This window comes from Notechis scutatus, chromosome 2 (assembly GCF_049901735.1).
Source record: "Notechis scutatus isolate UNSWTSFEM ecotype Mainland chromosome 2, rNotScu1.2, whole genome shotgun sequence".
Taxonomy (NCBI): domain Eukaryota; kingdom Metazoa; phylum Chordata; class Lepidosauria; order Squamata; family Elapidae; genus Notechis; species Notechis scutatus.
The window spans coordinates 215,353,477-215,366,586 of NC_142010.1; positions in this window are offsets into that span (position 1 = coordinate 215,353,477).

The following is a 13,110-nucleotide window of genomic DNA, read 5'->3' on the forward strand; positions in this document are numbered from 1 at the left end:
AAGCAAAATCAGTGAAAGGAAACATTAATAATAAGATGTTTTTAAAAGGACAAATGCAAAGAGAAACAACCTTTAGACAGAACTCCCATCCTAGATATGGCTGTAATCTATTTTACCCTGGGCAAAGGTGAGGTCATCGGCTGATCCTTTCAACCTGGAAGTGACTGTGCCTCCATCACAAATGGGACAGGATCTATTTTACAGGGCAATTTATCAGAGCTGAATCAGTCATAAGTTGTGACTTAACTTGATTGAATGGCTTGGGTGGAATGGGAAAACATAATAAACATAAACAAAGAACAAAAATGGGACTAAATGAAGAGGTCTCCTAATAAAAATGATCTCTGTCTATCAATCTATTTAGTTTACAAATTACAGAATGGCCTCAACTCCCTTTACTCTTGCCCTAGTATTCTTAATAAACAGAAAATTCTAATAGAAAGGATTCACAGGGATATTAAATTAGAGTAAAGGCAATCCTATAGATGTTTGCTACACTTTACAGGCAAAAGATATCATTTTAAATCTTTTGCCAATGTTAGATATGAAGTAATTAATACTTCAGTAAACCATTTTAGGAAGTTTAAATTAGGCTAAAATGTTTGCTGCAAAACTCTAGATCAGGGGTGTCAAACTCATGTCGTCACAGTAGTGTCACATGATGTATCAAGACTTTTTCCCCCTTTGCTAAACCAGGCATGGGCGTGACCAGCATGTGACTCATCCAGTCCATGGGCCGGGAGTTTGACAGCCCTGCTGTAGATGAAGTCTAGACAGAAAACAATTTGCTGCCATTTCACAGTTGAATGTTTTGCAGCTTAAATCTATAGCCTTGATAAATATGTGATGTTTCTTCCATGTCTGGAAATGTTAGGAAAAAAGTGTTAAGCAGATGGTTACATCACACAACTTAAAAATTTCTGTTTCTTTAATGATCTGATAGTTGTCTGGATTTCTGCATCCAAATGTGACAGCCCTAAATTTAAGTAAATATTTACATAATTGCAAACATTTAAGTATTAATATGGAATCTATTAAAACTGAGATCAGAGTCAGAAAACTGCTATGATGCCAAGCTATACATAAATTCCAATGTGACCTCTTGGATATAGATCCAGGAGTTTCAAAATGACTTTTTGATCTGCTTTGCTTTCTTGCCATTCAATTCAGAAAGTTCTGTCCACTTTAGAGGAATCATCCAAGTTTGCAACACAATTACCTCCAAGTATATTTTTCTAGTCCAGAATCTAGACAGCCATAAAACTGTTCTCAGCAATTTCACATTATCTACAGTCTGCTTTCTTTGCTAGTCAGGATATGTCAGATTAAAAACTAAGTCTTTCAGACTGATCTTTCTTAGCAGATGGAAACTTATTTCAGCTTAAATTTTGCCTGGCTTTTCCCAAAGTCCAACTTTACTCACAGCTTTCTAAACTGTAACAGACTTGTATCTGTATTTAATCAGGCAATAAGAGTAAATCATGGGTTTAGGTTCTCTTTTGTTTTGTGTGAAATGTTTTGAATTTGAAATGATCTATTTTGGGTTTTTTTCCAATTTGAAACAATTCTTTCACCTTTAAATTATTTATGCTTCAATTTTTTATGAAGTATTTCTCCTGTCACTTAAAACAGTTTAAAAATTATAAAACAGCCCACTTCCAACACAAACATTTGTTTCACAATCAGAGCAATTGCTGCAAATTTATTTGAGATTGCTACGAATTAAAAAAAAAGTTTTAATTTGAAAGATTTCAATTCCCACTACTTTTTTCAAGAGACAGGTCAAGAAAGATGTTCTTTTCTTTATACAGGTATTTCTTTGAGAATGCCTAATTAAATGAGCAGCAGTGATTCCTTGCTTCCCATTTAAAATATATCTCTGAAAATTCCAGGTATTTTAGTAACTGGCATAACAAACTTGCATATCTTCCCTTAGATCATAATAGAGAAATATATTATTCTGGATAAAATAATACTCATTTCTTTATGGTTCAATATCAGGTGATAAATCTTTCTAATAATATTTGTATGGTTGTAATTAATTGTGTGTGTAAATGAAATTATAATTTCCCTTTAGAAATGAACCACCCTTTGTATCTAACTATGCTGAAAAAATATATTATTTTGCAAAGAGCCATTGATGCATGCATCATTTGATTTTATATGGAGAAATATGATTTTATATGGAAAAAATAAGGTGATACAGTTTGATGCTCTGATTCAAAGAGCCTATATCAAAATCAAAATTCCTCTGTAGGCTGATCTGCTTCCTCAGAAATTGTGCCTTCAATCAATTCAACATTTGTGCAAACTGCAATATTTTGGCCAAGCCTGAGAAAAATAAAATTAAACAGGAATAATTAAAAAGAATGATTAATAATATCAAAAGAATAATCTTTCCAACTACACATGATCTTAAGTTTTCCAAACAACTTCTCCCACCCAGCACAGCTGATTTTGGAAAATCTTATTATATTTTTATTTAATTATTTATCATATTCATACAGTTGCCCATCTCACAGAATGTGAGATGACTGGATGGCATTCAATAAACCACATCATAAAAATTAATATTTAAAAAAAAACTGGAAAAGTGCACCATTTGGAATTAGTAGGAGAGAGAGAGAGAGGCTAATTCAACACTTCTTTGAGATTCTCAAGACTGATGACACAACCACATTTTAATGGACTTCTAAAACTATGTCAGGGATGACGCCAATCTCACCTGCCAAGGCAAAAAGCTCTGCCTCTTGAGTCCTACCAGATGTAACTCCTTAGTGGATGGGACCTGTTTTGTTGGACTTAAAGGGATGGGCAGATACAAGATAATTAGTAGAAATACGAAATATGTTCATGTTGCAGGAGGCTCTCATTAACCAAATGATACATGTTTCTATATTTATCATCTATCTATCTATCTATCTATCTATCTATCTATCTATCTATCTCCTTGTATCTTCTATATTATTAGCTTTTTAAAAATAGATCTTTTTACATTAATCACCATTGTTGTAATTTATTTTTATACTTGGGCCACTTTCTAAATACAACATTCCTGTATTTTTCCAATATTTAGTAGATTTGGTCTCTCTCTGCCTTTTTCAGTCTTTCTTGCAGCAAAATATTCTTAAAAATTAGGAAGTGAGACAGCAGGATACATTGATTATGCTAATCAAATACTAATCAATCATCTTCTAACCCAAATAGAATCGCTTCTGATCCCTTGTAGTGGAAAACATTTGTCTAAACCACTCAACTCACTCTGCGGAAGTTAGCCCCAACCCATCAGAGAGATTGGGGGGACACTAAGAAAGAGATGGCAGAATTTCTGGATACAAACAATCCACAGATGGGAGAGTTTGTTATTGGCTTATGTAATATATACAGTTCAGATTGCACATATTCAATTCAGGTGGAGAGAGAAGAAGTTCAACATTTTAAAAGCAACTCTGTGCTAAAGAACTCATTAATAAAAGAGGATTGAAGGTTCCTGTTGCAGTTTCAAGGTTCTGTATTTTACTCCTAATTCTTGAGTTTAAATTTGTTCTTGCTGCTTTCTTGACAATGCTCTGCTTGCAAGTGACCTAATCCCTTTTCCAGACTTAACCTGTTTAAACCCTTTTTCTTTCTTCTTTCTCTCCCACAGGAGAGGTCAGAAGAAAATGTGTCAGCATTTTCAGGCACTGTCTCTATGTAGCTGCCCATTTTTAAATAACTCATAAAGTTTTGGCAAGGTTTTAAGGTAGATTTCAGAAGAGAGTCAGTTCAGTTCAGATATTTCCCAAATTTATCAAATCTATGTGATGTTATCTGAGATTAGACTAAATATATAAAAAATCTATCTCTGAAATATTGAAAGAAAATTGTTAATTATTGAAAAATAAGTGGCACAAGATAATAATAACACCTATCATCCATCCATTCATTCAACTAGTATTTTTTCCAAGAGGTATTTTGCCTGGTATTCATTCGTTTGATTTATTCAGCTTGAACACATAAGTGTTGAGCGTGCAATTCTAGAACCAGTAAACATCATTTTTCTTAAAAGAGAATGATCACAAAACATAACTCAATCTGCCTTCTGTGTTGTTCAGCTCCCAATGCAGTCATTTATTTAATAAATATAACTTTGGTTTCCAACATAGTTGAAATTCATAGAAAATTGTACGTGTTCCTTGTAACTCTCAAACTGACAAAATGGTATAATAGCTGGATTGACAGAACCTGATATTTGCTTTCCACTAAGAACTTTGCCAACATTTTATATTAGGTTTGTACCAGTTTATTCTACCAGACCTAATTTTGCATCCCCACAATTAAAAGATATAGAGATTTCAAATTTGAATTCAGACTTCAATATTGAAACAGTGACAAAGATTTGAACTGTTTTATTCGACAAGGCTGGTATTTTGTAGCGTTCCCATACAAGAAGATAGGCTCTGTGGGGAGATATAGCAAAACAACATGACCCTATCAGTTCCAAACCAACAACATTTTCAACCATTTAGTTTCACCAAGGCCTAAGCTGGCATCTTTATAGCTAAACAGATAAAGATATTTCAAATGAAGCTTCAGGAAACCACAGAAAAAAGTCAACATTGCTGTATGCCTGATTATTACACTTATATTTACCAGTTATTCACTATTTTGTTCTCCCATGCCTGCATTATGTATCTCCCCAACATAATAACAGCTACATATATGTCCAGAATCAAATGCACCATTGACACTAAATCAATGCACATTTTATTCCATGACCATGTGTTTCATATCTGCACTAGTTTATAAATAACCTGACATTGAATAATTGACTTAAATAATTACATTTCAATTATTTTTAGCAACTCAATTAGTAAGGAAATCAGTGTTACTCCTGGCAACTACCTTGACTAGTTTTCTTGTAAAAGATTTTCAGAAGTGGATTCTTAGTTTCCTAGGGCTGACAGAGAGTGACCAGCTTAAGGTCTCCCACTGGCTTTGTGCCTATGGCAGAAATAGAACTCCATAATTCTCTCTACCTAGAAAATGGTGTTCCAAAGGGAAGACTAAGAACAAAGAAAATACTTCATGTATGTATAGTAAAGAAAAGGAAACCAATCAACTTTAACACATTCCTTATGTTATCTTATGGTTGAGATAATTTGTGCTTCCAATTTTCTTCTAAATTTGTCCAGGTTCTATATTAGGTATGTGACAATTATCTTTATAGGGACTTTTAATTTCTACAATTGCTTTCTATTATAACAATACAATCTTTTTTTCTGGAAAAAGACCAAGACAATACAATGATTTCTCAAAATATGTCCTTTAAGAGTAAAAACATAAAATATATGCAAGTTAATTTTATTACAAACATTTGTCTTGTCTAAGTTCACCTCTTATCCTGGTCTGTTAAATACACAGGAACATTCCATTCTGTGTATGGAAACAAGTCTCTCCTGATCTAACCATTCTAATTTTAGGCTATAAATCATGACCATTCATTTTCAAAAGAAATAAAATGTGACAATAATCAAAAGATGCTTTAAAAACCCAGAGGATTATCATTGTCAATTTCTATCATTTCTAAAGCTTTCCAGAGAGTTCTTACTATTTCTGATGGACTGTCCTAGCATTTATAAGGACATCCAAGGGAGGGGAAATAGAAAGGCAAGATTAACAGAGCAAACACAATAAATTTACATGCAATTATCTTTCTTTCAGAAATGAAGATCCACAGTCAATATGCAATTACATACTTTTGAAAAATCAAAAGATAGGAAAACTGAAAATTGAAAACAAAATAAAAATCCATGATTTTTGTAATTTATTTTTTTATCTGCATCTGCTAGGTTAAAAGGACTGGTTGAAGTTTACAAACTTTTGGCATTGATTTAGAATCAAGTGGACCTTGGTGGTTTTAGAATACTCCATTACTTCCCACAAGAGAATTTCCTGTTACAAAAAGTACAAAAGTGGCACATGGATTTTGCATAGAAAATGTAGAAAGCAAATGTAGGGATTCAAAAATAATAAGTTTAAACTTTAAAGGTATGTTTTAATCCTTTTAGTAGTTCCCAGAATTTTAAATATATATCTTATCACATGGTAAACTTTTTTCCATTTTTTTGTAAAGCTACTATTATAAACATAATGGTATATTCTTGGTCAATTGGTCAAATGCTGAAATCTTCTAAAGCAAAAGTACAGCCTAAGGCAAAAGGAATTCTTAAGAACTTGCAGGCAGGCAGGAAGGAAGGAAGAAAGGAGGGAGGGAGGGAGGTAGAGGTTTATAACAGCATATTATATTGCATCTGAGAACTGCAGGATAGACCAAGTAGCTTTTTTTTTTCAGAGAAGAAACCCTTTTTCTCTCCTGCCTTGGGTTTGAAAGTGTTTCAAAATGTTTAGGCAATCCTATACGGGGCATCCAGAAAAAGTGGCTTCAAAAATAAAAAATTAACAGCAAAATAACCTGTTTAGTGTTGAGAACAAAGGCTTTCATGTATGAAAGACTGAGCTGAATTAATGTAAGAATAGCCCCTGATTAACACAGAGAAAATTAGATTCCTTCAGGGCAATTAATGGGTTTCAGAAGTTGTTTTTTTTTTTTTAACCCAAAGACAAAACATGAAAGAATTAAATCTCAGTGTTTTGGTATGTTTAGCTCTAGATATAATACTTTAAGAAAGATTTAGGCAACCAAATTCCTTTGAAGATAATTGTGAAAATTTAACATTATGAATACACTAAAGTAATATGATACTTTCAATCCAGAGTAAATATCATTCTATCGATCCTGAGTATTGATGCCAAAATAATGGAGTTACGAGAAGATTCCAAATGAATGTTAGAAAATTTGCTAATAAGAAGAACAGTGGAGACAATTATGCAAAGAAATAGTAGGCTTCTTCCCTGGCTTCACGTAGAGATTACCTACTGTATGTTGCTTCAATGTGGATTTCTGCACTGAGCAGAGAGTTGGACTCTTGAAACTCAATAATTCTGTGATCACAAATTTAGGAAATATCTCTTTGATTGAGGCATCCTAAGAATATGGTGAAAAGAAAAATAATTTCAGTTAAGGAGTTGGTCAGTCATATCTAGAAAAACAATAAAGGTTTCCTTAATACTTATTCTGGGCAGGATAATTCCAAGATAAGGTAGGAACATGAATATTAATGATGGATAACTTTACTGGTATATTTGGCTTTTCTAGCAAGTCACTTTTGGAAAATATTAATTTTACTGCAAAGATAACTTGTCAAAACTCATTCCATTTTCTTATGTTAACATCCTATAATTATTTGAAATGTTTGTCATTTTAGCTTATATTAAATTAAAATTATGACATTTGCTTCTATTTTTCTGGAAAGAATTCAGTGTGTCTTTTTAATGTTGGAATAATCATTGCCTTTTCCTAAATACATGTTTCCTGCCTCGCATTGCTGAAAAGAAACACATGTTATTTGCAATGAGATGGTATTGAAGCAGACTTCTGTAGTTAGTATTATTTCCTTCCCGTTGTAACATATGAAAATACATGATATTGTGATGTTGTTATGACATTCACTATTGCAGCATTTGACATGTCTCATTTCATTCATTGCAGCATGTGACATGTCTCATTTTAGAGTACACTGTTAATATTAATATAACTATTTATAGAAAACAGAGATGTGGTATTAAATCATACAGACATTTTTACAGTAATTTCTAGTCCAAAAAAATAACCACACTAAGATTTATTAATAAAAGAAATTTTAAAATCTCAGAAAAAACTAGCTGTGTCAAAAAAAACATCCATTCTCTGGTGATTGAAATGCTGATATTTTTAAAGATATACCAAATAAAAAAAAACAATGAAGTTCAAGTAAGTTATAACTGATATCTTTAACTAAACATATTCTAAACCAGACCCATATATTTGTGTTGGAGAGAGAGAAAGTATGTCTCTGTAATCTTTGTGTGCCAAGCAGTATATTTCTTTCTCTTTTATATTTCATTTTATATACCAGCAAAATCTTATAGGTGATTTCTAGTTAAATAAGTTGTTTGAGTTACAAATAAGTGCTGATATTGATTTCAAATATTAATAAGAGCAGCAATATATTTAATTCTTGAAGAATTGATCTTCATATTTGAAAGATGTAATAACTAGGCCTGCTGCCCATCACATTGAGTTAACTCTAACTTTCAATCCCATGACATGCTGATGGGTCATTTGTCCTTCAATGACTGATGAAACTGGTTCATTCTGACACAGACTGTAAGTGGCAAATGCCAAACATGTCGCTGGAATTTGATGATCAATTATAGCAACCCCCTGAAGGCCTTGGCTCCCTATGAACTAATGTTATGTCCAAAGTCAGGTTCTGTTCTGCATTTTTCTCAGCCAAAATCAATGCTGACACTGTTCATTTATCTCTACATAAACTGTGTGTCAGAGGGAGGGAAAGATATAAATGTTCGAAGCAATCAAAATAAAGTTGTGTGAGGTTGCCCCTGCCATCTAAAGTAGCCTTTAGCATTCAATTATTTTGAAATAGGGATTTGAAAATTAGTTACTAATTATAAAGCCATATAACCTTTGACTTAAGACAATATATTCATCCATTTTGCTCCTAACCTTGTTTCATGAGTAGAAGATTAGGAATGTAAATGACATCCAGTAGAGAATTCAGTAGGAATAAAATAGTACAATGCACTAAGCTGATTTCATTGTGGCTCAGGAAAGCAGCAGTAAGAATCATCTTCTAGCAAAAGATTATTGCTAAAAACTAAAAAAAAAAAAGTATTCTCAGTCAGAAATACAGATTTGGGGAAAATATATCCCCACAAAGGACCACTTACCTTACAACCATTCCAGCATCTCTATGGTCACATGATCAAAATTCAGATGCTTGTTAAGTTGTTCATATTTATGATGGTTGCCGGATCACCTGATCAGCTTTTGCAACCTTCTGACAAGCAAAATCAATGGGGAAACCACATTTGCTTAATAAATAATTGCTAACTTAACAACTGCAATTCGCTTAACAAATATGGCAAGAAAAGTCACAAATGGGGCAAAATCACATAACAAATGTCTCACTTAACAACATAAATTTTGAGCTCAATTGTGGTCATAACTCAAGGACTACCTGCATTGCAATACGTTTACTAGGGAATACCCTTGAAAAATCACTCTGCAGTTTTAGCTGATCCAGAATGTAGTGATAATGAGAAATTATGACAATACTGCTCTGTAACACTATTGCTTCCTAAATTATACTGGTTACGGATAGGCATCCAAATACAATTCATGGTGCTGGTTATTACTGAAAAGCTCTACATGGCATAGGACTTGTTATTAGAGTGGCCCTGTAAGGAATCGTATAAGATCAGACAGAATCAGTATGCTTTTTGGAAACAGCATTCCTTCTCTTTCAAAGATTTGAACGGACCATTCTGTGTTGTCTTTTGAATAGCCTTCAAAGACTTGGTCTTTCCCAGGCTTTGATGATTTCTCTATAACTAGAACACATTGTATGTTTGAGATTTGAAAAATAAACCTTGTATAAGAGCATCTTAGACATGTGTGAGTAGAATTGCTAGAGAACAGCACACAGTAACAAACATATAAGTGCCATTTATTTGAGCAACGTGGTGATCTGATGGTGAAGCTACTCACCTCCCACTCAGAAGGTAGAGAGTTTAATCCTAGGTAAGCTCTGTGTGGCATCAGGAAGGGTATCTGGTCAGTAAATGCTCAGCTCTATATATCATTATAACTCTGCCCCCAAATTAAGGGATTACCAGTCCTGAAAAAGGAGGGAGTATTTTTTATGAGTGTCATTTATTTGAATGCAATAATGGATAAATGAGCATATGAATGTAACCTTTGTTCTAAGAAAACAATTTCTCAAACTATTTGATTATTTTAAATTTCTTAGCTCAAATCAAAGCTGCCTCTATGATATGGGTAGAAATCACAGTCCATGTTCTTCTGTATTGCCAATTCTACAAGGACATTCACCACCAATTGATTACTCTTATTTACATTTTCCAGGAAACTCTGATAGTTTTTTCTGTACTATCTACTAAATAATCAAGATAAATTTATTTCTCTAAAGGTAGCAAAATGTTTGCTTCATTGTAGGAAAGTTTCACTCACAAATGGTTGCTATTAGTTCTTGTTGTTAGGGGATAGTTTTGTGATGTTCATTATATTGATTGTATTTTTTGGTCAATGACCAAAATAAAGTTATGTCTAGAAATAAAGATTCCCTCAAGCAGCTTATGAATAATGAATAGCAAAATATTCCCACAAAGGTTACTACCTCTCTAAAGTCTCCACACCACAAGACAAGAAAACACCTGGGCACAAACAGACCCCCCCCCCCCGATACCTCCAGCTCAAACACACCCCAACCAGGCACCCAGATGAAACCTAGCTTCCTAATAAATGATAGCCATCCATTTACCCGAAGCCAAGCTGCACTAAAAGCCTCCAATACAGGAAACACAAAGTTGCCAGCCAATCAAGACAAAAAAAAAAGCTATAAAACAGACAGAAGATATTAGAAACACCGATCAAGCAGAACACAGCAAACTCCAAGACCAATAAACACAGACCAAGACTCCCAACCAATCAGGATGAAGAAAAAACCATTCTGGCACAGCAAAAAGCTAGCACCAAATTTAAAACAGAAAAAGCTGGGAAAGTCTGACTCACAAACGAACACTATACAGAAGCCTGATGATGGCAGATGAGATTCTGCCGAAACGTCACTACAACTTTAGAAGCACAACTATAATGATGTGGGAAAATACCCGAACAAAGCTGAATACCATAGATAGATAGATAGATAGATAGATAGATAGATAGATAGATAGATAGATAGATAGATAGATAGATAGATAGATAGATAGATAGATCTCCAAGTCAATGATAGGGACCACCAGTTCAAATGTCATTCTGTATTCCCACTCTATCCTATAGGAGCTTAGAAATGCTCTAGAATCATCTCTCTTTTTTCCTGTATAGATTCTATAGAGGAAATCTATAGAGATTTCTATTGATTCCATTTTATATTTTCATTTATGTTTATAGTCTTCTTCTTCTTCTTTTTCTTCAGCATTTGTCTCGCGCTCTGGCGAGGTCCGCTAATGTCCTTGAGTACTGCTTCCACGCCTCTCTGTCCGCCACGTATGTCGGGTCTGCCTTCGCGATCTCTAGATCAGCCTTGATCGTGTCCATCCAGCGTTGCTTAGGTCTGCCACGCGGTCTCGCTCCTCCGACAATCACCTTCATCGCAGATTTGATGATGGATTCTTCCTTGGCGCGACTCACATGGCCGAACCATCGTAGCCGGGACTGCCTCATGACCGTGGGGATGGGCACGACGTTGAACCGTCTGCGCACTTCTTCATTCCTGACGCGATCGAGTAGGGTGAGGCCTACCGACCATCGGAGCATTCGCATCTCCATTGTCTGGAGTCTGCTTTCGACTTCTTTGATCGTCGGCCAGCACTCTGCGCCGTATATGGCCACGGGGCGCACCACAGAGTTATAGATTTTCGCCTTCAGGCGCATCGGCAAAAAAATTTATTTATGTTTATAGTATATGAATATTATCAAGGATTCAGAGAGATCTTATCAAGAGATCTTAACAGAAGGAAATCCTAGAATAACATCTATAAACTTGACTCATTCTAGCAGTGAGATATAACAACAATGGCTGAATGACAAGGAAGAAGCTGTATTGTACATCAATTCTAATAATGCAGATTTGGTTGAGACAGTGTTTGGGATAGTTGGAAAAGCCACTGAATGCTTAGTGGCTAGGAAGGCACTTGTTAAAATTAAGTGTGATAAGCAGACTGCTTCATGCATCGTTAAGCTCATTGGTACCAACATGACATAGCAACTACATAAGGGCAGAATTTGCATTGTGATATTACAGGTAAGCATATGATCACTGTTGGGACTGGAATTTCTGTTGTAAGTTGTTGCGGTCATAGGTTGAGTCAAAACCAATTTTATAACAATTTTATGGTGGTCATGAAGTGAAACATATTGTCATTACATTAATCCAGCTTTCTCAGTAAGCATTTTTGCCATATTTGCCAGCAAAAGAAAAGTCACAAATCGCAACCCCATGACTGCAGAACACTGTAACCAATTCTAAACATAAGTTGGTTGCCAAGCCCCTGAATTGCAATAACATGACCCCATGGGGATGGTGTAATGGTCATAAGTGCAAGTACAGGTTGTAAGTAACTTTTTCCAAGGCCGCTGTAACTTTGAACCATCATTAAATGAACATTTGTAAGTCAAGGACTACCTATACAATGCATGCTTCCCTTCCTTTCCTTCCTATAGTTACCTGTATTTAACGTAACACAAGTTGATATGCTGGAGAAGTATAAGCTGAATAAAGTCACCTAATTTTGTAGACTGAACAAATTTATCTCCTATCTTACAACCTTCAATGTATAAAGAGCATATTAAGTCGTAAAATGTTTCTTAAGTAAAAATAATAATAGAAATAGAAAATAATAGAAAAGCCTTAGTTTCCATAGTAAAGGAAATTGAAAATATATCAACTGCCTTAATCTGCAGTTTAATCAATTTAAGATACAAGTCAATAATTATTAAATATCAGCAATTAGCTGTTGCAGATACCTCCCTTGAAATTTGTCTTGAATTAAACTTGTAACAGCTGCGCTAAGGTCATCCCAGACTTTGTTTTTTGGAGGATGGTGGTAACTTCCATTATTTTGCAGCCTTCAAGCGTGGTTCTCAGACAACCTTCATTCATGAGCAAAGTCCCAGTTCAATTATTTGCATGGGTCTCCATTAAGATCAAAGGGAAAAAATATATCATACCATCACAACTATTTCTTATGTATCTTATCAAGCTACGGGAGCTATTTGAGTTTAATTGTTTTAAAGATTTTTTTTAATTAAAAAGGGGTACTAAACAGTTCAGTCTGGTTCCTGCAAATTTGTTAATTTTTCTAAGCATTTACTGGGCTTTTTTCTGAATGCTGTCATTTTGGGTCCTGGCACTCAGCCCGAGTGCCACTTTACCTCCTTCTCTGCTTCTTGCAGATGGATGACTAATTATCATGCCTCTTGGAGTC